At 37.9% G+C, this 27,050-nt stretch overlaps 1 long non-coding RNA gene across 1 annotated transcript; it reads right to left on the bottom strand.

Annotated features, from left to right (window-relative positions):
• Positions 1-276: 276 nt before the first annotated feature.
• LOC138855295 (uncharacterized) lies at positions 277-25,578 on the bottom strand. Its single transcript, XR_011394513.1, has 2 exons — positions 20,403-25,578; positions 277-988 (listed from the first exon to the last, which is right to left on the bottom strand). It is a non-coding gene; the product is annotated as an uncharacterized lncRNA (long non-coding RNA).
• Between the last annotated feature and the right edge of the window lie 1,472 nt (positions 25,579-27,050).

Raw genomic sequence — 27,050 nt, 5'->3', positions numbered from 1 at the left:
CCAAGAGGGTGTATAGTCCAGGGTGGATGAAAAGAAGAGTAGATCTCAAGGACAAATTGGAAGGATGGGGGGTGAAAAGTTGAGTGTTTATCACTAGAGTATCCAGGAGGCATGTGTGTGTGTGTGTGTGTGTGTGTGTGTGTGTGTGTGTGTGTGTGTGTGTGTGTGTGTGTGTGTGTGTGTGTGTGTGTGTGTGTGTGTGAGTGTGACTTAGGAGTTAGTGGAGACAAGGGATTTTTGGGATTTAGTGTGCTGTTGGAATGTGAGCAAGATAGCATTTTTGAAGGGATTCATGGGAAACATGTTAGCCTGACTTGAGTTCTAGAGGTGAAAAGTACAATGCTTGTACATATACTTTGAATGATGGATGGAGATGTTGCAGTTTAGAGGTTATTTGAATTGTAATGTGTGAACACTTCTGCCATGACAGCTATTGAGTGAATGATAGAGAATATTTCCTTCTTTAAGTCGCCCTCCCTTGATGGGAAATGACTGCTATGGATAAAGGAAAACTGTCATGATAACTAAGTATTTCAAGCACCATTATTTAGCACTAGTAGATCAAAAAACAATATTTACATAACATATCCTTTATTTTGCTATATATAATTTTTAACATTCTTAAATTTAAAAAGAAACATCTTCACCTAAATTTTGGTTAATTAAATAACTTGACAGAATGGTGCAAAGAAGATTACTGCAATCTCAAATTTAGTTAATTAATATACAATAAAAACAACTAAAACTCAAAATGATTAGGGTCATAGAACTCCCTGTGTCTACTAGCAATGTGAGCCTTGAGATTGTCTCGTTGGTTACAACGGTGTGGGCAGTATGGACAGGCATAGGGCTTCTCTCCAGTATGAGTCCGTTGGTGGCGTTCCAGCTTGTACCGAGTTTCAAAGGCCTTGCTGCACACTGGGCAAGTATGGTCCCTGCGCCGGGCAGCAGCAGATGGTGAAATTCCACCACTCCATGAACGGATTATCTGAGAAGAAGAAATGTGTATGAGAAGTACTGTACATGGTTGTATTACTGGCAAGAATGTAATGAATGATGCATCTGTATAAATGATTTTACTTACATGTGCTCAGTAATTATACAGTTTGTAATAATCAGTCAGCCAGTTATTCAACCCATAAGATCATCTCAATTAATTCTTGAAGATTTTCCATAAAGACTTAATACAGTAACTAGTTATTGCTATTTTGTAAACAATGTCCAGTCTAATACTTTTATCAAGCTATTATGCAAAGTAATAATCGAACCTGATTTTTCTTATACCTATGTGATTGAACCCAGACCAAAATCTTGAGCTAGCTACAGCTCTTTACAACTCTCATGGGACATTAAATGGGAAACTGACTTGGATGAGATAATTTATGGAGATAATGTCTTCATGAATATATTAGGAAAACAATGGATGGTTTTGTTGACTCTCCAGCACCCACTTTGCTTGTGACAACGTGTGGTACGTATATACATGTAGAACAACCTTGATATAACAGTTTTTAGAAATGCAAGACAAAGTCTACTGGGTGAGTTTATTCAGAAACAACCATCAATGTTCATTGGTTAATGTTACAATCAGCACAAAGCAATCTTGTCTCTGTCCACTACAACTGCTATTACCGGCCATCCAGTCCTCCCTTATTAGTTTGTTAACTTGTAGGTTTACTACTGGTATGTGTTATTTTCTAGAGGAAGGACATGCCCACCCTCTGGACAGTGTCACAGCAAGTAGCTGGCATCAATTTAGCAGGGAAATTGATAAGGTGCAGTATAAATATCCAAAAATATTTTAACCAACATCTGAAAATATAATTTAGCCATAATAAGTCTTTCAAACATCAATACTGGGTATGTATTAGCATAAGTAAGATATACTTTTTTGTATTTGTCTTTATTGTAAATTTTTTATACACACACACACACACACACACACACACACACACACACACACACACACACACACACACACACACACACACACACACACACACACACACACACACACACACACTCACACACACCCAACACCGAGCTATAGAATCCCACAGTATGCTACCAGCTCTCCCACCCTCACAGGCCCCCCAAACCACAGTGCTGGAAAGGAAACTGAAGGTATGGTACACAAACACTGATGGAACAACAAATAAGTGGGAGGAGTGGCACGAAAGAGTCAAAGAGGAATCACCGGACATCATAGCTCTCACAGAAACCAAGCTTACAGGTATGATAACAGATGCCATCTTTCCAATGGGATACCAGATCCTGAGGAAAGACAGAGGGAACAGGGGGGGTGGAGGAGTGGCATTGCTGATTAAAAACTGATGGAATTTTGATGAGCTGGAGAGAGGAGAGAGCGGAGAAGAAAGTGATTACATAGCGGGAATGCTTCACTCTGGAGGTCCCAAGGTGGTAATAGCAGTGATGTATAACCCACCACAGGACAGCAGGAGGCCAAGGCAAGAGTATGACGAGAGCAATAGAGCGATGGTTGACACACTGGCTGCAGTGGCCAGAAGAGCTCATGCATGCAGGGCAAAGCTCCTGATCATGGGTGACTTTAACCACAAGGAGATCGATTGGGAGAGCTTGGAGCCGCATGGGGGCCAAGATACATGGAGGGCTAAGATGATAGAGGTGGTACTGGAAAACTTCATGTCCCAACACGTAAGGGACACTACAAGAGAGAGAGAAAAGGATGAACCAACAAGGCTGGACTTAGTATTCACCTTGAGTAGTGCAGATATCGAGGACATCACATATGAAAGACCCTTTGGGGCCAGCAATCATGTGGTTTTATGCTTCAAATACACAGTAGAGCTACAAGTGGAGGGAGAAGCAGGAAGGCCAGGACGAATGAAGCCAAACTACAAGAAAGGGGACTACACGGGAATGAGGAACTTCCTGAACGGGGTTCAGTGGGACAGAGAACTGGCAGGGAAGCCAGTTAATGAGATGATGGAATATGTAGCAACAATATGCAAGGAGGCTGAGGAGAGGTTTGTACCCAAGGGTAACAGGAATAATGAAAAAGCCAGGATGAGCCCATGGTTCACCCAAAGGTGCAGGGAGGCAAAAACCAAGTGTGCTAGGGAATGGAAGAAATATAGAAGGCAAAGGACCCAGGAGGATAAGGAGAGCAGTCGTAGAGCCAGAAACATACAACACAATACATACAACCAAGGAAGAAGTGAAGAGGCTGTTAAGCAAGCTAGATACCTCAAAAGCAATGGGGCCAGATAACATCTCTCCATGGGTCCTGAGAGAGGAAGCAGAGGCGCTATGTGTGCTACTAACAACAATCTTCAACACGTCTATCGAAACAAGAGTGATTACCTGAGTTATGGAAGACAGTGAATGTAGTCCCAGTTTTTAAAAAAGGAAACAGATACGAAGTATTAGACTACAAACCAGTGTCAATGACATGTATAGTATGCAAAGTCATGAAGATTATCAGAAGAGTGATGGAGCACCTAGAAATGAGCTTAACAACAACAACCAGCATGGTTTCAGTGATGGGAAAATCCTGTGTCACAAACCTACTGGAGTTCTATGACAGGCAGGGCCAGGAGCTGTGGCTCAACCCTTGCAACCAAACTAGGTGATTACACACACACATGCATTTATTTATTTATATTATTTTGTCAAACAGGAAGTTTCTGTATTTCTTTAGATTGCCAGCATAAAGGGGGTTACATTATTGCTGGTGAAGGGCTCTCAATTCAAGTAATTTGAGCAATGCTGCTCTTCATATCAAACTAGATTATCCACTTACAACCCCACTTCCTAGTACTTTCTCATGAATTTAACAGTAATAATAAAAATGCTGTATACTAGATATACAGTGGTACCCCAAGTTTCGGCCATAATTCGTTCCAAAAGGCTGTTCGAGTGCCGTTACTGAACGAATTTGTTCCCATGAGGAATAATGTAAATTAGATTAATTCGTTTCAGACCCCCAAAAATACACTTACAAAAGCACTTAAAATAATACACTTACATAACTGTTCGAGTTGGGAACTGTATGTAACTCGGGGTACCACTCTATTATGATAACTGTGACTTGGTAAGGTATCTCCAGCATCTAGCACCTCTGCCCTCTATCCTGGCATATTTTACAAGGTAAAAGAAAGTAGTAACATATTTGGCTTAGAATTGTTTTCTTGCCTTTTGCTTTTCTCTCTCTCCTAATATTGTGAGGTGAAGAAATGAAATGTGATTACTTGTTAGTAATTCAAGGATCAGAGCTGTTTGTTCTGGGTAATTTGTAGTCTGTCTTTCAGTTTTTTGTGAAGGCAGAATATAAGAGCTAAACATAAGGTCCTGGGAGCCTCAGTAGGTAGATAATGTACTTGTCTGTAGAGGAACTTTAGTCAGGAATTCACTTTCTTTACTACACTGCTCTTATCAACCCTGTCAAGTTTTTGAGTTAGTATCTTGTAAATCATAAACATGTTTTTCCCTGGTCATTTTCTATGGTCATCAGGTTCATTTTTTCATCTCTCCTTGTAGCTTATTCACCTCAGCTCTGGGACTAATCATGTTGCAAATCTCTTGACCTTCCCGAGTTTCCTAACATGTTTGACCGGTGTGAATGGCAGATGTATCTTATTGTTTAGTTTGTCATATACAGTAGGTTTATAAAATTTCCAATTCTGCATACTGCAGATGCATATACAGTGGACCCTCCCTCTCCTCCTCCCTGTCTTCCATAAGCCAAAAAGAGTCTTCAATAAAGGTATGTAATAGTGATTTAAATGTTCATTTATTTATTTTATTTAGTTCTCATTGTTTTGTGTATGTAAAATTATAGTTAATCTTTAAAAAATGTATGTTTTGTTAATATTTTTTGGGTGTCTGGAACGGATTAATTGTATTTATATTAATTTTTATGGGAAATATTACAGTGGAACCTCAAATTTCGAACGTATCACTTATCGAACTTTTCAAAAATAGAACGCTTTTTTCAAACCAACTTTGTTCCTATTATCGAACTCGCCCCTATTTTCGAACCGCCGGGTACCGGACCTGTCCGGCAGCCCACTCTGTCCGCGTCCCCAAGCAGGCACCGTGAGCCAGTCTGGTTTTGTTGATGCCTGAGTGAACACTAACCTGCGCTCTCATTCAAACATTTTACAATTATTTCATTGTATTTAGTGCTTTTGGGACTGTGAAATAAGCTACCATGGGCCCAAAGAAACTTCCTAATGGTACCCCTGTGGTAAAGAAAGTGAGAAACACCATAGATGTGAAGAAGGAAATAATACAGAAGTATGAGAGTGGTGTGAGACTTGTTGAGCTTGCCAGGATGTACAGAGGACTGTGGACAGTTATTTTGTGAGACAGAAACAGACGACTGTGGACAGTTGTTTTGTGAGAAAGAAACAGAGGACTGTGGACAATTATTTTGTGAGACAGAAACAGAGGACTGTGGACAGTTATTTTCTGACAGAAACAGAGGACTGTAGACAGCTATTTTGTGAGACACAGGTCCAGTGACTCTCAAGCTGATTCTAGTGGCATTAAAATACAAAGAAGGGAAGTAACCCCAGAGAGGGGTTTGATACCTAAAATCTTTATGGAGGGGGATTCTCCTTCCAAACACTAACTCCAACTCCCTCTCTCCTCCTCCCTATCTTCCAGATGCCATCACCAATCTTCAATATAGGTAAATAAAAATGTTATTTTATATGTTTATTTAAACTTATTAATACATAATTGAACACTATATTTGTTGTGTGTATGTAAAACTATAATTAATCTCTATAAAATGTATTTTTTTGTGAAGGGGGTAGGAGAGTTTCAGTGGGGGGAAATAAATGGGATTAAATCTGGAGTATCTGAGAGAGTTAGAGCAAAGGAAGGGGTAGCAGTAATGTTAAATGATCAGTTATGGAAGGAGAAAAGAGAATATGAATGTGTAAATTCAAGAATTATGTGGATTAAAGTAAAGGTTGGATGCGAGAAGTGGGTCATAATAAGCGTGTATGCACCTGGAGAAGAGAGGAATGCAGAGGAGAGAGAGAGATTTTGGGAGATGTTAAGTGAATGTATAGGAGCCTTTGAACCAAGTGAGAGAGTAATTGTGGTAGGGGACCTGAATGCTAAAGTAGGAGAAACTTTTAGAGAGGGTGTGGTAGGTAAGTTTGGGGTGCCAGGTGTAAATGATAATGGGAGCCCTTTGATTGAACTTTGTGTAGAAAGGGGTTTAGTTATAGGTAATACATATTTTAAGAAAAAGAGGATAAATAAGTATACAAGATATGATGTAGGGCGAAATGACAGTAGTTTGTTGGATTATGTATTGGTAGATAAAAGACTGCTGAGTAGACTTCAGGATGTACATGTTTATAGAGGGGCCACAGATATATCAGATCACTTTCTAGTTGTAGCTACACTGAGAGTAAAAGGTAGATGGGATACAAGGAGAATAGAAGCATCAGGGAAGAGAGAGGTGAAGGTTTATAAACTAAAAGAGGAGGCAGTTAGGGTAAGATATAAACAGCTATTGGAGGATAGATGGGCAAATGAGAGCATAGGCAATGGGGTCGAAGAGGTATGGGGTAGGATTAAAAATGTAGTGTTAGAGTGTTCAGCAGAAGTTTGTGGTTACAGGAAAGTGGGTGCAGGAGGGAAGAGGAGCGATTGGTGGAATGATGATGTAAAGAGAGTAGTAAGGGAGAAAAAGTTAGCATATGAGAAGTTTTTAGAAAGTAGAAGTGATGCAAGGAGGGAAGAGTATATGGAGAAAAAGAGAGAGGTTAAGAGAGTGGTGAAGCAATGTAAAAAGAGAGCAAATGAGAGAGTGGGTGAGATGTTATCAACAAATTTTGTTGAAAATAAGAAAAAGTTTTGGAGTGAGATTAACAAGTTAAGAAAGCCTAGAGAACAAATGGATTTGTCAGTTAAAAATAGGAGAGGAGAGTTATTAAATGGAGAGTTAGAGGTATTGGGAAGATGGAGGGAATATTTTGAAGAATTGTTAAATGTTGATGAAGATAGGGAAGCTGTGATTTCGTGTATAGGGCAAGGAGGAATAACATCTTGTAGGAGTGAGGAAGAGCCAGTTGTGAGTGTGGGGGAAGTTCGTGAGGCAGTAGGCAAAATGAAAGGGGGTAAGGCAGCCGGGATTGATGGGATAAAGATAGAAATGTTAAAAGCAGGTGGGGATATAGTTTTGGAGTGGTTGGTGCAATTATTTAATAAATGTATGGAAGAGGGTAAGGTACCTAGGGATTGGCAGAGAGCATGCATAGTTCCTTTGTATAAAGGCAAAGGGGATAAAAGAGAGTGCAAAAATTATAGGGGGATAAGTCTGTTGAGTGTACCTGGTAAAGTGTATGGTAGAGTTATAATTGAAAGAATTAAGAGTAAGACGGAGAATAGGATAGCAGATGAACAAGGAGGCTTTAGGAAAGGTAGGGGGTGTGTGGACCAGGTGTTTACAGTGAAACATATAAGTGAACAGTATTTAGATAAGGCTAAAGAGGTCTTTGTGGCATTTATGGATTTGGAAAAGGCGTATGACAGGGTGGATAGGGGGGCAATGTGGCAGATGTTGCAAGTGTATGGTGTAGGAGGTAGGTTACTGAAAGCAGTGAAGAGTTTTTACGAGGATAGTGAGGCTCAAGTTAGAGTATGTAGGAAAGAGGGAAATTTTTTCCCAGTAAAAGTAGGCCTTAGACAAGGATGTGTGATGTCACCGTGGTTGTTTAATATATTTATAGATGGGGTTGTAAGAGAAGTAAATGCGAGGGTCTTGGCAAGAGGCGTGGAGTTAAAAGATAAAGAATTACACACAAAGTGGGAGTTGTCACAGCTGCTCTTTGCTGATGACACTGTGCTCTTGGGAGATTCTGAAGAGAAGTTGCAGAGATTGGTGGATGAATTTGGTAGGGTGTGCAAAAGAAGAAAATTAAAGGTGAATACAGGAAAGAGTAAGGTTATGAGGATAACAAAAAGATTAGGTGATGAAAGATTGAATATCAGATTGGAGGGAGAGAGTATGGAGGAGGTGAACGTATTCAGATATTTGGGAGTGGACGTGTCAGCGGATGGGTCTATGAAAGATGAGGTGAATCATAGAATTGATGAGGGAAAAAGAGTGAGTGGTGCACTTAGGAGTCTGTGGAGACAAAGAACTTTGTCCTTGGAGGCAAAGAGGGGAATGTATGAGAGTATAGTTTTACCAACGCTCTTATATGGGTGTGAAGCGTGGGTGATGAATGTTGCAGCGAGGAGAAGGCTGGAGGCAGTGGAGATGTCATGTCTGAGGGCAATGTGTGGTGTGAATATAATGCAGAGAATTCGTAGTTTGGAAGTTAGGAGGAGGTGCGGGATTACCAAAACTGTTGTCCAGAGGGCTGAGGAAGGGTTGTTGAGGTGGTTCGGACATGTAGAGAGAATGGAGCGAAACAGAATGACTTCAAGAGTGTATCAGTCTGTAGTGGAAGGAAGGCGGGGTAGGGGTCGGCCTAGGAAAGGTTGGAGGGAGGGGGTAAAGGAGGTTTTGTGTGCGAGGGGCTTGGACTTCCAGGAGGCATGCATGAGCGTGTTTGATAGGAGTGAATGGAGACAAATGGTTTTTAATACTTGACGTGCTGTTGGAGTGTGAGCAAAGTAACATTTATGAAGGGATTCAGGGAAACCGGCAGGCCGGACTTGAGTCCTGGAGATGGGAAGTACAGTGCCTGCACTCTGAAGGAGGGGTGTTAATGTTGCAGTTTAAAAACTGTAGTGTAAAGCACCCTTCTGGCAAGACAGTGATGGAGTGAATGATGGTGAAAGTTTTTCTTTTTCGGGCCACCCTGCCTTGGTGGGAATCGGCCAGTGTGATAATAAAAAAAAATAATATTTTTGGGTTTCTGGAACGGATTAATTGTATTTCCATTATTTCTTATGGGAAATATTGCTTTGCTTTTCAGACTTTTCGAATTTAGAATTAGCTCCTGGAACGGATTAAGTTCGATATTTGAGGTTCCACTGTATTTCGGTTTTTGGCCATTTCAGATTTAAGCCGACCTTCTGGAACAGATTACGGCGGATAACCAAGGGTCCATTGTATTACTTCTCAGATCCTAGACTACCACTCTATTTGTGAAGAATATTTCTCAATATTTTTTGTCTTACAATATATTTTTTATCAATGTCTTACTGGACACTAATGGCCCCTTTCAAAGCAGGCAAAATTGCAGACCTAAAGAATATACAGAGAATTTTTACTGCATGTACAAATGCCAGCACCTAAATTACTGGGAACGGTTGAAATCCCTTGACCTGTACTCATGGGAATGCAGGCAAGAGAGATACATGATAATACAGTAGAACGTCAACTTACGAGTACCCCACCATATGAGTTTTTCAGGATACGAGCAAAAGTTCAGGATGTGAGCTTTCCTCTCAAAGAACTTTTTTTTTCAGACCTCCAGATCTTAGAAAAATAAAAGTGAATACTATGTTGTTTTTACTGCTTAAGACTATAATTGCAACAGAAATAATAGTATTTCTTACCTTAAATTGTGGGTGCTGGTGTTTATGGATGATTGTGAAGAGAGTGGAGTTATGCTGTGACCCTACTGGGCTGAGGTGGATGGTAGACATACTGGTACTGAAGTCGATGGTTGTACTGGAGTGTACATAAATTCTGTAATGGATTTCTGTTGTAGTTTACCCTGCAGTACATTATACAACTGACAGTAAGGCATCAGCTGCTCTAGACACCATTTCAGGATCCTCAGTGAAAAAGTCGAATTTTAAGTCATTTAGTCAGTCAAGTCAGTAAGTCAGTCAGTTAAGTCAGTCAGTCAAGTCAGCAAGTCAGTCAGTTAAGTCAGTCAGTCAAGTCAGCAAGCCAATCAGTCAGTCAAGTCAGTAAAGTCATGTCAGTCAGTCAAGTCAGTCAGTCAGTCAAGTCATTCAGTCAAGTCAGTCAGTCAGGTCAGTAAGTCAGTCATTCAGTAAGTCAGCAACACTGGTATGCCTACAGGGTATCATGATTGCTTGGCAGATACAAGATATGGTAATTAAAAGATCAAAGCACAATTCACAAACACAGCTAGCTTGTAGGAGAGAAGTGGAACTGAACATGTATTCATGAAGCTGGGATGGTGGTGTCAGGAGTGTGGAAGTGTCAGGGAGTCAGGAATGTCCATGATCTAGCTCGTATCCCAATCTGCTCGTATGCTGAGTCAATTTTCCTCGTATAAATTAATTGAAATGCCATTAATCCATTCCAGCGGAATTCCTGCTCTAGGAGGCAGGACAAAAATACTTCAATATGACACTAATATCAACTCTACGGCTTATTTATCTATCCCAATTCATCTAATATGACATAATGAACAATATAAATACATAACATAGAAACCTGATATATACTCTAGAATGAATAAAATATGTCATTATATGACAAGTGGTGGTGGCCATTCCCTACCTCAAGTGACCTCCTTGTTGTGGGTCAGCGGGGGAGAACTCCCACCATCCCCTGACATTCCCACACTCCCGACACCACCATCCCAGCTTTGTGAAAATGTGTTCAGTTCCACTTCTTTCCTACAAGCTAGCTGTGTTTGTGAATTGTGTTTTGATCCTTTAATTACCATAATCTGTATCAGACAAGCAATCATGACACCCAGTAGGCATACCAGTGTTGCTGACTTACTGAATGACTTACTGACTTGACTGAATGACTTACTGACTTGATTGACTGACTGAATTACAAACTTGACTGACTGAATGACTTGACTCACTGACTTAACTGACTGACTTACTGACTTGACTAACTGAATGACTTGACTGACTTACTGAATGACTTAAAGCTCGACTTTTTCACTGAAGAAGACCTTGAAATGGTGTCTAGAGCAGCAGATGCCCTATTGTCAGTTATATAATGTACTGCAGGGTAAAATAGAACAGAAATCCATTACAGAATTTATGTACACTCCGGTGCAACCATCAACTTCAGTACCAGAACCTCTACCATCCACCTCAGCCCAGTAGGGCTGAGGTGGATGGTAGAGGCATAACTCTCCACTCTCTTCACAATCATCGACAAACACCAGCACCCACAATTTAAGATAAGAAATACTATTATTTCTGTTGCAATTATAGTCTTAAGCAATAAAAACAACATAATACAGCACGAAAATGAACTACAATTATATATTCACTTTTATTTTTGTAATATTTGGAGGTCTAAAAAAAAAAAGTTGTTTGAGGGGGAAAGCTCGCGTCCTGAATTTTTGCTTGTATCCAGAAACAAAAAATCAACCGAGCGACTGCTCATATCTTGAAAAACTCGTATGGTGGGGCACTCATAAGCTGAGGTTCCACTGTATTTGTTTATGAATGTATGGCATTGTATTTATTGCATGACCTTCATAATTTTACCTTGCACAGCACTTGATAACACACCAACTGTGCAAGTAACGAGATGCATGTAATATGTTTGTCCTGTGTGTACAATCTTTGCAATAATGAGCAGTGCCAGTGCTCTATGCACTACTGCATATGATATAAACAAATTACAGAACAGGTGAGGCTCAAACCCATGGCAAACTTACAGGCCAGTGTACTAACCACTGGACCAGCTGGCTTAATAGGATTTGTTCAACTAGGTATATTTCTCTACACTATTGGGAGGTTAGCACAGGCCCCACTGTGACCACAAAGGTTTTATGGATGAATCCCACATTAGCATGGTTGTGGCATGCTCTTGCTCAAGTCCCATCAAAACCACCATTATGACTCATAAAATAATCATAATAACACATTTGCAAATAAAACACAGAATGGGTGAGGCTCAAACCCATGGCAGAGGAGCCATAAAACCTACATTCATGGCCCATGCTAACCTCCCTATGGTGTATAGAAATACACCTAGCTGGATATGAATCCTACTAGAGGCAGCTGGTCCCGTGTTTAGTTCACTGGCTTGTGAGTTTTAGGACTTACCTGCCATGGGTTGAACCCAACCAGCTTGCTTGCAATTGTGTTATTATAATTTTGATTCATGATGTAAAAAACTTAGAACTCAACATACACAGTGCACTCATCTGACTGATCTAATTTTTAATATTATAATTCTGTGAGATATCATGAAAGAAGCAATATAAGGATTATACAGTATTGATTACAAGTCTAAGAGAAAGTTGACCATATTTTACGTGGGACTGAACCTGTGTCCATTTAGTTGTGAAATAAATGCTGTTCTGTGTTGTGTGCAGTACATAGTAGCAAATTTCATTAAGCATACTTAATTTCTTTGCCTTTTTTAAATTTGCCAAAGGGTATCAGTAGTATAAAATTTCAATTTGTTGTACAAATGCAGGACCAAGAATTTATCTTCATCTTTCCTCTTCATATGGGTATCTTTTATTATAATTTTTATTTGCTTGCTTGACTTATTTTACAATACTGTGAATAGTAAGCCCATGGTTTACAAATAGCATCCTCGAATCCGTTGATAATAAACATCAATATGAAAAACAGTTCAGATTGGACTTAACAAAAGAACAGACAAAACAAAATACAGTAGGGCCCCACTTATATGGCAGGTTAGGTTCCAGGCTGCCACCACAAAGCAGACATTGCCGGAAAGCAGAACGCCATTTTTTTCCACTTATAAATACATGTAAATGCCAGATAACAAGTTTACACTAACATATATTAAGTGAGCAATAGAACTAGGCATTAAAAACAATAAAAAGTAAAATACACACACAGTACACTCATTATTTACCTCAAAATATTTGTAGTCTTAATGTAGGGCAAAAGGTGAGTAGTATTTATTGTAAGAAGTCAGGTGTGGGTAGGTATGGTAGCCCTCCTGGCCACCCCACCCACACATAATATACTACGACGCTTAAAGTGCCCTAGAGTGATAAAATGTGTATACAGTACACTCATTACTTACTTTAAAATATTTGTAGTCTTAATGTAGGGTCAGAGGTGAGTAAGTGAGATAAAAATGAATAAACGAGAGAGAGAGAGAGAGAGCAAGTAAGATGACAGAGCCGCAGAGTACTTATGTAAACAAATGTGTCTGGTTATAGTTGATACACATTCATACAAATGCTTCACATTGTGTACAAATTGTCTCCACAGTGGTACAGTAGAATAAATAAAGACCAACACTTCCATTCTCATGTAACACCATTTTTAGAAGGAATGATGCTCTGACAAGTTATTATTATTATTACAAACTATTATTATTACAAGTTATTATGATTGCAAGTTATTATTATTATTATTATTATTATTATTATTATTATTACAAGTTACTATTATTATTATTATTATTATTATTATTCTTATTATTATTATTATATTCATAATAAAAAGAAGCACTAAACCCACAAGAATTGTGAATAGCTATAAATAGAGTGAAGGCATACTAAAAGAATATTTTTCTACAGTTAAGCGACTAGTGTTTGACTACAGGAAACATAATTCTTCTGACAGTCCTACAAACTGCTTGGTAAACAAATCTCATATGCCAATTTTTATACTGTGGGTGTATGTATCATGTTTATATGTTACATAGCATGTTTATATAATTTTCAAAAAAATATCATAGATGGATTAATGGAAATGTCTATATTAATGTAATATACGACATTTAATGCACCCAAGAGATTATATGGCATCAAGAGTAGAGAGACTCTTAGTGATTTTAATGTGTACCTGCATGGTGGGACCCACGCTGCTGACTCGTCAGTTCAAGGACAAAGCAGAGCGTCAGCCACCAGCCCACCACAACCACAACCACCCGCACAACCAGCCTATGATATCCAGTATCCACCAGCAAACCGTATGTGGGATTGGCAGCAAAATCCCAATTTTGTTTTCCCAAGCCTCACCACTTTGATGACTTTCGAAGTGGAATTCTACCTACTTGTCCCCTTGGAACCACAACCAATGAACTGGAATTCTTTGAATTATTCTTTGACCAGCCATTGATGGAAACTATTGTCAGGGAAAGTAATAAGTATTTTGAGTACACCATGGCAAATACGATCATATCACCACAGTCAAGACTACACAGGTGGAAAGAGACGACTGTTGCAGAAATGTATTTGCTTTTAGCAACAATAATGCTTATGCCTCATGTCTATAAGCATAATATAAAAGCATACTGGTCCACAGATCGGCTAATTTCTACCCCGGTCTTCAGTGAAATCATACCAGTGAACAGGTTTATCTTACTCTTACGTATGTTGCACTTCTCTGACAAAACCAGGCCTGACAGAAGTGACAGGTTATACAAGATTACAAATGTTTTCATGTATCTCAAACAAAAGTTCAGCATATACTTTTATAGATTCAAGAATCTTGTAATTGACGAGTCTTTGATTTTGTTCAAAGGTAGACTGTCATTCAAGCAGTATATACCGAGCAAGAGGAAACGCTTTGGTATAAAACTGTTTGTACTCTGTGACTGTGACAGTGGCCTGGTGTTGGATATTGTTGTATACACGGGAAGTAAAACATTGAAAGATACCAAGATGTTATTGGGTATCTCAGGTGACATAGTGAGAAACATGATGGCACCTTATCTTGGTAAGGGGCATACATTATATACCGATAACTGGTACACAAGCCCATTACTCAGTGATTTCATGCGAGTGAACAAGACAGATGTGTGTGGTACAGTGTGTTCTAATCGTAAACTTATGCCCAGGCTAAACGCAGGTGCTCGTGGTGATGACGTGCAGGTGTTTACTGCCAATGACATCATGGCATTACGGTGGCATGACAAACGAGATGTCACATTGTTGACAACCATTCACCGTAATGAAATGAAAGACAGTGGAAAAGTTGATCAAGTGACTAATGAACGTATTCGAAAACCAGTGACAGTGATTGATTATACACAAAACATGAGCTTGGTTGACAAATGTGACATGCAGATTGGTTTTGTTGACTGTGTTCGTAAGAGTTACAAGTGGTACATGAAACTTTTCTTCCATCTCATGGACATTTCAATGCTCAATGAATATAATATGTACCAAATAAAGACTGGCAACTGACCACCGTATGGTGAATTTTGTTTGTCTGTTGTCAGACAACTCATAATGAAGTACCAGGTAAGAATGCCTGCTATACAACAAGGTCCTCGAATTACTCAGGATATACCCAAGCGTTTGAGGAGGGAAGGTGATCATTTCATAATACAGCTTCCTTCAACTAAGAAGAAATTTGCTCAGAAGAGATGCATCGTCTGTGCACAAACAAAGATGCAAAGGCATTCGGTTAATGTGTGAGGAATGTAAGGTGCCTCTGTGCATGGTGCCTTGTTTCAAGGAGTTCCACAAGCTCTAGCAGTTCTAAAACCATGTCCAGTGATTGTAAATATGTAAATATATGATAGAACATTAGTATTATACAAGATTTGTGCATGTTTATTGTAATAAACAACAGTGGTAAACAATAATATGATAATAACTTCAGTGCGGTTATTGTGTTCAATACAGTGAGTTTAAATATATACATTATATACAGTATTGGTCTCTCAGGCCCCAAATGTTAGTAGGAATAGAAAAAAATTGGAAAAGAAAAGAAAAAACTATAAAAACCGCTAAATAATGTAATGCGCGTATGTGGAATTCGTCGATGTTGCCGCCACCACATCATTTTCGACAAACTTCTTGGCACTGTATCTCGGTAAGTACTGATCAGAATTTTTTTTTTGTCTTATTACCTTCACAAAAATATGCTCTTTAATTCTGTAAGAAAAAATAATTTTTTTTTTTTTTCAAAATTTCTTGTACACTGGAGCACCACTTCAGATTTTGGCCTTGGACCCTGAAGGGGTTAATCACTCTTGGGCACATTAAATGTCTTATTTTAGGTTAATATAGACATTTTCATTAATCCATATATGATATTTTCTTCCAAATTATATAAGAAACATGTTACATAGCATACAGCATAAAAACATGCAATGTTTACATGCTTTCGAGCGGAGAGTCAGGTGGAGAGTAAACATTATATTTTCTCTGATTCAGCGTTAGAGAAAACTGTGTATCTTGCGTCTCGCCCAGTAACCGCTCATCATATGTTTATTTATAATTTTTGGCATGAATTATTTATTACTTCTCCCTTTGTTTATGATGGCATCTAAAGGTAGTTATTAGAAATGATTAAACTCAGTGAACAATGTAATAATATAGCTGTGTAGTGTAATAACATGGCTGTGTAGTGTAGCCCAGGGAGGCTACATACGAGTACTATACCTACATCTAACGCTACCTACACTGACTTCTTACAAATAAATACTACTCACCTCTCGCCCTACATTAAGACTACAAATATTTTAAGGTAAGTAATGAATGTACTCATTGTTTTCTGTATGTAAAACTATAGTTAATCTTTGAAAAATAAATGTATTTTTTGCTAATATTTTTGGATGCCTGAAACGGATTAATTGGATTTACATTAATTCTTATGGGAAATATTACAGTGGTACCCCGAGTTTCAAAATGCTCCCAACTCGACCAATTATGTAAGTGTATTATTGTAAGTGCTTTTGTAAGTGTATTTTTGTGGGTCTGAAACAGACTAATCTAATTTACATTATTCCTTATGGGAACAAATTCGTTCAATAACAGCACTGGAACAGCCTTCTGGAACAAAGAAAGTTCGAAACTCAGGGTACCACTGTACAGTGGACCCCCACCTTACGATATTAATTCGTTCCTGAGAGCTCATTGTAAGCTGAAATTATCATTAGCCGAATTAATTTTCCCCATAAGAAATAATGGAAATCAAATTAATCCGTGCAAGACACCCCAAAGTATGAAAACAAATTTTTTTTTACCACATGAAATATTAATTTAATACACACAAACTGAGGAAGACATGCACAATTACTACTCTACTAAGAATAGAATACATGACACTTACCTTTAATGAAGATCTGGTGATGACTGATAGGATGGGAGGAGGGGAAAGTGTGGAAATTATTGTTTAGAAGGGGAATCCCCTTCCATTAGAACTTGATGTAGCAAGTCCTTTTCCGAGGTTACTTCCCTTCTTCTTTTAATGCCACTAGGACCAGCTTGAGAGTCACTGGACCTGTGTCGCACAACAAATCTGTCCATAGAGGTCTGTACCTCCCATTCCTTTAAGATTTGCCTAAAATGGGCCACAACACTGTCATTGTAACAGTCACCAGCATGGCTTGCAATAGCTGTGTTAGGGTGATTTTCATCCACTTCAATCCACTTTGCACACATTTCCTTAATCTTTGAAGTAGGCACAATGGATTCCACAACTGGCATAGGCTTCTAAGGGTTAGCCCCAAACCCTTCAAAATCTTTCTTAATTTCCATACTAATTCTCACCCTTTTTACCACAGGGTTGGCACTAGAAGCTTTCTTGGGGCCCATGGTGACTTATTTTGCAGTTACAAGCTCAAAAAACACTGGGATAAGGTGAAATGTACTGAATGTATGAGTGGATGCGACCACACTGGCTGGCTTGTAAACACTGGCACCCACGGGGCAGCTGAGGCCACACGTGGGACGCGTCCTGGATGAATCACGTAAGGCGAGTTTTTTATCGTGCGGCGAGGCAAAATTTTTGCTTTCAAATGCTTCGTATGGCAGATTTAATGTAACGCGATGCGTTCGTAAGGCGGGGGTCCACTGTATTTTGGTTTTTGGCCTTTTTGGTTTTAGGCTGACCTTCTGCAATGGATTATGGCCAGTAACCGAGGGTCCACTGTAACTGACCTAAAATAGGACTCAAAGTGGGCAAAATTGCTGATGCATAAATACCACTGACACAGCATAATTCGCGAAAGTGTAATTTCATCAGTTTTTGATCAAATTTTGTTTTTGTTTTCTTACCTTCAGAAAAATATTCCCTACCATTTCATAAGAAAAAATAATTTTTTTTTTTTTTTTAAATTCTCAGATACTGTGGACAAGTTTCAGATTGGGGGCCTGGACAGTGAAAAGATTAAATATATTGAAGAGCATTATACATGTACTGGAGAATGTGCTCCAGAGAAAGGATGTACTGTATAAATAATATTATGGAATTAAATTTCCACACAAGAAGCATAATTTTTATTCAGTAAACAGTACAGTCAAGTTTTCTGCACATTATACAAACATTGTATGAATATATATATATACATACATATAATGATTTGATATACTGTAATACATGAATTTAAAATGTAAAATTTACAAATAATAAGACAACACACTGCACATTTTAATTGTGAAGCTTAAAATGCATACTGAGGTAAATTTAATAAATTATTTGTTATAAATGGAAAAATTTTTATACTTTATTATATACTGATGGAAAATGTTTTCAGTGTTTTGTTATCAGTTATGTATGAACCCCTATAATGTTGCCAGATAGTACATCCAATACTACTGAGTGTACTGTGAAGCAAGATACATGATCATCTTAGAAGGGATTCCAGTTACAATTTTATTCTTGTGAAGACTGTGATATATTGTTTGATACTTATGATAATTGTGATCTGATAAACAAAAACTTTATTTGATTCATAGCCCATTAGCTGCAACACAGCATATATTATTCAGTAGATGTATTCAGTTTTACTTATTTTTATTGAGATACAGTACTTTCAGAAGTTCTAGGCCAAAACATCATGTGTTATTTATTATAATTTATTGTGTCAAGTACAGTATTTTTCTCAAGACATTTTATTTCCTGTAAAACCTTGAAAACTGTTTTATGTAAACTAAATGAAAGCTATTTTTATTGTATTTCTGCAGCATTAAGGGGGCTTGCAATTTATAAATGAGTTGCATTCCTGGTGTTCCAATTTATGTGTGTGTCCACATTGAATCTATTTTCCTATGGGTATGGTTCACACATGTTCATAACTGCAAATTGACCATCATAAAAATTTAACTGTTCCTAAATGCCTTGTTTGAAAGTGTGGGTGTTTGTAGTTCATTAGGTTTGTCAGCCGGGCACCTTTGCTGAATGTGGAGATTAAGTGAAAATTAACAGTAAATTAAGGAAAATTATTGTGTTATGAATGCTGAGGCAAAAATTCAACATTTATAAAGTGTACAGTACATCTATACATTAATGGTAAAACTGTCAGTAATCATCGTCTGTGGCTCAATTTCAGTCTCATCTCTATAACAGTGACCCTACTGACTTAGGAATTTCTTTTATTGTAAAAGCCTTGATAACAATAATGGCAGTTAACTTTTTGTGTTAAATGTTAGAGCAGATTGCAATATATATTTTACTGGCAAAATAATAACTTCTTACCCAGGGTTCAAAGTCTTAGTGGCAGTCTCGTAACAGTTAAACCTTTACATAAACAATTAAACACTGCAATTATATACAGTACCATAATAATAATAATAATAATAATAATAATAATAATAATAATAATAATCTTGAGCTATAAGTGTAAATTAAAAAAAAAAAAATCGTGGTCTCAACTACAAACATCTGAATGACAATTTACACCTTTGCTTTACATTTTTATTTATGTAAATTTTTCTTTAGTTTTACATCATGTACCAAACTGATGGTATTTGTTACATAGCAATACCAAGCATTCCATCTAAGTGCTCAAGAAGACTACATAAGATATATAGTGAGGGAATTTGCTTCTTTATTTCATGGTATAATAAGTGAGGGAACTTGCCACTTTATTTTAAGATATAACAAGTGAGGGAAACTTGCCACTTTGTTTTAAGACACACTATTAAAGTACAAAGTTTGAAATACATTATAAAACTAATATAATTCATTATAAAAGTATTATAATTCATTCATCCATTTATCAGTTTATTTATTTAAAAAATACTTTATTTTTTCCAATGTTATTAGTACTAATTACACATGGTTATTTGCTGAAAAGAAAGAAAGTAACATGAATTATAATTTGATAATTTGGAATTCAGTTATAAAATGAGGCAGGTTGAAATATATGGTTTTATTTTACCTATTAATTTCTGTAAATATTAGTTATACTTTTCATGTGCAAATGATGATTTTCACATAATTAGTTTAAATAACTCTTAATTTAAAACTGCCTGTCTATATATATATATATATATATATATATATATATATATATATATATATATATATATATATATATATATATATATATATATATATATATATATATATATATATATATATATATATATATATACACATATGTATATATATATACTATATATATATAATATATATAATATATATATATATATATATATATATATATATATATATATATATATATATATATATATATATATATATATATATATATATATATATATATATATATATATATGTATATATAAAATAAAAAAATACTAATGTATGTAAGCTATACATTTAACTGTTAACTTCCATTTTCTACTACCTACAGATCAGAGTCATGTCGAGTCCTCATATGGCTGCGTAGCCTAGCCTTGACTGCAGCACGATAAGGGCAGAATGGACAGGCATAAGGCTTCTCACCAGTGTGGACCCTCACATGTTTACGGAAGTCATTCTTGTGGTAGAAGTTCTTGGAGCAATGATGACAGGTGAAGCGGAATGGCGACCCCACCTGAGGGAGAGTGAAAGGTGTGTCAGGCAACATATTGTTTAACTTTAGCTTCAGTGTTATTTGTTTTGTAGTTTATATTACTGTTACAAGCAAAGAAGAAAAGCTACAGAAAGAATTCAAATATATATTTAAATTTCCTTAGCTGAGCTGATCTCCATTAGAATTTTGAGAAAGTTATAAATTTCATATATGAATATTATTTATATCTGCAATACTATGATTTTTCATTAGCATTGAAACTGAACTTAATTATGCTTGAGGTGTCTGAATTTCCAAAAACAGTATTATACAATAATCAGTTCTTTTAGTCCATGATGAATATGAGATTCTTTTTGGTCCTAGTACAGTATAGATTTTCTTGTGATCTCCTTACACTTGCTACCCCAGTTCACCTGGCAGTTAATAAGTACTGTACCTGGGTGTTACACAATCAATGTTGATTTCATCTTTGGGAAGATGTGGTCAGATGCTTGATTTAGGGATTTTGATAAGCCAAATGCTTCTTGTTCCTGACAGAAACATTTGTATGTTAGAGTTCTTAAGATCCTAGTAAAATATATCCTTCAGGTTATTATATTGTGTAATATTCCTTTTGATCCTAGTGTAGTAGTTATTATTATGGTTGTAGTAAAGCACATTCTTCCAGTGATTCAAACATGTTACATTTCTTTTGGTTCGATCAGAGTACAGTAGCCTAGTACAGTATAGCATACTGAAGAAATCCAGAGTGGTAAAAAGTTGCTGATGTATGGCACACTAAATGACTGCCCAGCTGACACTGTATGATGAGCACAGGTATTCTGAGGAGTGTCATTGATGCTCAGGCAGGGACAGAACAAGACTCTTTCACTCCACTAAGGCTACTGGAGAGGTCCACAACACTCATTACACTTTACTCTGGCTCTAATGCACAACACTACCAGTTGTCTATACACCAGTCAGTGCTTCATTGCATCTTTCACAGAACTCTATCACTGTTTATACGATGTACACCAATTATGTCCATCACAATACTGTTAATGTGTGCAGAGTCTCTTATAATATTGCACATTTCAGTTCAGGACGACGACATACACCATTGCAGAGTCCTATAGAACCATCTGGGAGACTAACATTCCACACAGGTATGTGGTTGGTTGCTAACTTTACCCATACTCCATATTCTTGTTGGAGATCCAGGATCTCTAAAACTCAGCCTTACATCTCAAGGCCAAACCCATGATAAAACAAGACCCTGTCAGGCTGTTCCAGCTCTCACTTTTTAGTCTCACACCTTCATATCCTTGCTCCCTCCTCATTATGACTGTACAGCATAGGTCTCATCAGCTGATAAATACAACATGGACTCACTTGTGAAGAGTACAGAACACAATTATAAAGGCTATTTTTAACCCTTAAACTGTCCAAACATAGATCTACATTCACTCGTGTAGCGCTCCGAACATAGATCTACATTCGATTTTACATGCTTTCTAATGTAAAAAAAAAAAAGTAGATCTACGTTCGGAGCGCTACGCAAGTGAACATAGACCTACATTTGGACAGTTTAAGGGATAAGCTGGAAAGCTTTCCGGTAGTATATACTTTCCTTAACAAACATAAAAATAAATAGGAAGGTATTTCATCTTAAAATTTGATAAAATACAGTGGTCCCTCGTTTATCATCGTTAATCCGTTCCTGGAAGTGCGACGATTATTGAAAAAGACAATTTTCGAATTAATTTTCCCCATAAGAAATAATGTAAATACAATTAATCCATTCCTGACACCCAGAAGTATTAAAACAAAAAAATTTTTTACATGAAATATAGATGTAGTACATAAACAATATAATGGGACATGATGAATGAAACATTAACAGCATAACACTTACCTTTATTGGTGATTCTTCTTAGTGTATGGAAGACTGGAGGAGGAGAGAGATTGGATTAGTTACTGTTTGGAAGGGGAATCCCCTTCCATCAACACCTTAGGTACCAAGTCCTTTTCTGGGGTAACTTCTCTTCTCTGTTTCTTAATGCCACTAGGACCAACGTGAGAGTCACTGGAGTCCTGTCTCACAAAAAAAGTGTCCAGAGAGCTCTGTTTCTGGCGTCTCTTTAAAACTTCTCTAAAATGGGCCAAGACTCTGTCACTGTACAAGTTGCCGATATGGCTTGCAACATCCTTCTCAGGGTGATGTTTCTCCATAAATCTTTCCATCCTACCCCACATTTCAAAAATCCCCTTAATTTCTGAAGAAGGCACCTTCTTCCATCTCTCTTCTTCCTCCTTCCTTCTTCCTCCTTCCTTCTTCCTCCTTCTCGTTTATCCACACCAATAATAACTTCTCAACCTCTTCGAGTACTGGTGATCTCATTTTTGTCAGCATATTTACCCCCTTTGTAACAACAGCTTCCTTGATTTCCTTTTTCTTGGCCACGATGGAAGATATGGTTGTACAGGATTTGTTATACATCCTGGCCAGTTCGGCCACACATATGCCACTTTCATATTGTTCAATAATGTTTTTCTTAAATTCAATCGCATTTCTCACCTTCTTTACCAAAGGCTTGGCACTAGGAGCTTTCTTTGGAGCCATGGTAGCTTATTTAGCACTTGCAAGCACTAAAATGAATGGAATATTATAAAATATTTCATATGAACATGTGAGGGGACTGTCGCTTACTGGTAAACAATGGCACACTGGCTGGGAAGGGAGGCCGAGGCGGCTCAGCGCCGTGAGTACGCGACTAGGACGAACGACGATTAGTGAGTCAACCGACATTTGTGAGCCAATGTTTGGACTAAAATAATGCGACAATTTCTGAAAAGGACGACTATCGAGCCCGACTATTATCGAGGGACCACAGTACTCTGTAACTGATATTTTAAAATCCATCACAGTTTAAAATATCAATTAAAAAAACTGAAGGAAAATTTATTTTTACTGGTGCTGAGTCATACAACCTACATGTTACACACACACTTGTAGTGATATATTTAAGTGTAAACAAATGTAGCATCAAGGATATGAAAACAATCTCATAAATTCTATTCACAATTTAATAACCTAAAAATTTGTTTTTCACTATATGTAATTTTAATTTGCATTTTGATCTCTTTTTAATAAATTGTTATTAGAAATTTATATTGGGGTAGCTTACTTAGTTTATATGTATCATACAGTATTTATACATCTTCATAATGAAGCTAAAATTAATACTTGTCTTTCAACTGGTGGTTCCCAACCTTGAGTCATGACCCTGAATCAGGGTCTTAGATTTGTTTTTTGTATAATTTCACATAAACAAATAATGGTGTGCAGCATCAGCAGAAAAATATTGTTCCCACAAAATATAGTTAAGCTACAGAAAATTAGAAGAATTTAATAATTTAATGATTTTTCAAGTTTGAAATTTTTATGAAATATTTTTTCATATCAAAATTATGAGCAACTTTACTTTTTATAAATGAAACCATGATGATTTTGAATGGCAACTTATATAAATATATACATACACCTGTCCCTCACTTTATGTGGATTTGCTGTGTGTGACTTCACTTCCATGTGCCAATCCTATCTCTACCGGAAATTTATATGCAGTAAGAATTTGCTCTTACGTGATTGGAGAGGGAGGCTGCTGGGCATTTTCACTCATATGCAATCACTCACTTGCATATAGAACCACCTGATATTTAACCAAGTTAATGTAGTGTGTTGAAGGCAGCAGTACACTCTGGGATTTTCAGAGTGATACATGAGTAAAGGCTTCACTTTGCAATCCCCATTAGCATTACAACAAAACATGAGAGTTAGCATGTCTTTCATAGGCTTGTGTCCTGGGAGTGCCTTTTCCTCCTAAGTAATGTAGGTCCTGTTTGGCATTTTCTTCCAGAACAGGCCTGTTTTGTCACAATTGAACACTTGTTGGGGTTGGAATTTTTCAGCTTCGCCATGCCTTATCACACTGTGTATGCCACTATGATTCTTAAATCTCTCAAACCAACCTTTGCTGGCCTTAAATTCACCAATATGAGCACTAGTTCCAGGCATTTTTTCACGTTCACCTGGGTGTTAGTCGACTGGTGGGGGTTGCATCCTGGGGGACAAAATTAAGGACCCCAATGAAAATAAGTTAGACAGTCCTTGATGACGCACTGACTTTCTTGGGTTATCCTCTGGGGTTAACTGTTTCTCGGTAATTGTTTCTAGTTAAGCCACACCAACAACACTCTCTCCACATCTTTGAGTAGTACAGCTGACGATGGTGCAGCAGCAGCTGACCGTGGTACAGCAGCAGCTGATGGTGGTACAGCAGCAGCTGATGGTGGTACAGCAGCAACTGAAGGTGGTACAGCAGCAGCTGACTGTGGTACAGCAGCAGCTGACCATGGTACAACAGCAGCTGATGATGGTGCAGTGAGAGCAGCAGCTGACAATGGTACAACAGCAGCTGACCGTGGCACAGCAGCAGCTGACAGTGGTACAGCAGCAGCTGATGGTGGTACAGCAGCAGCTGATGGTGGTACAGCAGCAGCTGATGGTGGTGCAGCAACAGCAGCAGCTGACTGTGATACAGCAGCAGCTGATGGTGGTACAGCAGCAGCTGACCGTGGTACAGCACCAGCAGCAGCTGACCGTGGTACAGCACCAGCAGCAGCTGACCGTGGTACAGCAGCAGCAGCAGCTGACTGTGGTACGATAGTATTTCAATAGTATTTCTCACCCTTTTTAACCACAGGGTTGGCACTAGAAGCTTTCTTTGGGCCCATGGTGGCTTATTTAGCACAAAAACAAGCACTAAAAACAATGGAATAATACAAAATATATTGCATGTTTGCGTGAAACCATCCGCCCTGGCTTGTAAACAATGGCACACTAGCTGAAGGCAGGGCAGCTGAGGTGCTCAGGCTGGACGGCGGAAGGCGGACGCGTTCAGGATGAATGACCTTACCTGAGTTTTTCATTGTTGGTCGAGCCAATATTTTTACACAAAAATGCATCGGTGCCCGATTTGATCATTACTCGATGCCATCATTGTTCGAGGGTCCACTGCATATATATATATATATATATATATATATATATATATATATATATATATATATATATATATATATATATATATATATATATATATATATAAATATATATATATATATATATATATATATATATATATATATATATATATATATATATATATATATGTATATATATATGTATATATATATATGTATATATATGTGTACAGTGAAACATATAAGTGAACAGTATTTAGATAAGGCTAAAGAGGTTTTTGTGGCATTTATGGATTTGGAAAAGGCGTATGACAGGGTGGATAGGGGGGCAATGTGGCAGATGTTGCAAGTGTATGGTGTAGGAGGTAGGTTACTGAAAGCAGTGAAGAGTTTTTACGAGGATAGTGAGGCTCAAGTTAGAGTATGTAGGAAAGAGGGAAATTTTTTCCCAGTAAAAGTAGGCCTTAGACAAGGATGTGTGATGTCACCGTGGTTGTTTAATATATTTATAGATGGGGTTGTAAGAGAAGTAAATGCGAGGGTCTTGGCAAGAGGCGTGGAGTTAAAAGATAAAGAATCACACACAAAGTGGGACTTGTCACAGCTGCTCTTTGCTGATGACACTGTGCTCTTGGGAGATTCTGAAGAGAAGTTGCAGAGATTGGTGGATGAATTTGGTAGGGTGTGCAAAAGAAGAAAATTAAAGGTGAATACAGGAAAGAGTAAGGTTATGAGGATAACAAAAAGATTAGGTGATGAAAGATTGAATATCAGATTGGAGGGAGAGAGTATGGAGGAGGTGAACGTATTCAGATATTTGGGAGTGGACGTGTCAGCAGATGGGTCTATGAAAGATGAGGTGAATCATAGAATTGATGAGGGAAAAAGAGTGAGTGGTGCACTTAGGAGTCTGTGGAGACAAAGAACTTTGTCCTTGGAGGCAAAGAGGGGAATGTATGAGAGTATAGTTTTACCAACGCTCTTATATGGGTGGGAAGCATGGGTGATGAATGTTGCAGCGAGGAGAAGGCTGGAGGCAGTGGAGATGTCATGTCTGAGGGCAATGTGTGGTGTGAATATAATGCAGAGAATTCGTAGTTTGGAAGTTAGGAGGAGGTGCGGGATTACCAAAACTGTTGTCCACAGGGCTGAGGAAGGGTTGTTGAGGTGGTTCGGACATGTAGAGAGAATGGAGCGAAACAGAATGACTTCAAGAGTGTATCAGTCTGTAGTGGAAGGAAGGCGGGGTAGGGGTCGGCCTAGGAAAGGTTGGAGGGAGGGGGTAAAGGAGGTTTTGTGTGCGAGGGGCTTGGACTTCCAGCAGGCATGCGTGAGCGTGTTTGATAGGAGTGAATGGAGACAAATAGTTTTTAATACTTGACGTGCTGTTGGAGTGTGAGCAAAGTAACATTTATGAAGGGATTCAGGGAAACTGGCAGGCCGGACTTGAGTCCTGGAG

The sequence above is a fragment of the Cherax quadricarinatus genome, chromosome 5 (assembly GCF_038502225.1).
Source record: "Cherax quadricarinatus isolate ZL_2023a chromosome 5, ASM3850222v1, whole genome shotgun sequence".
NCBI lineage: Eukaryota > Metazoa > Arthropoda > Malacostraca > Decapoda > Parastacidae > Cherax > Cherax quadricarinatus.
Note: the sequence above shows the minus strand (reverse complement) of the source record. Positions and strands in the feature narration are given on the sequence as shown.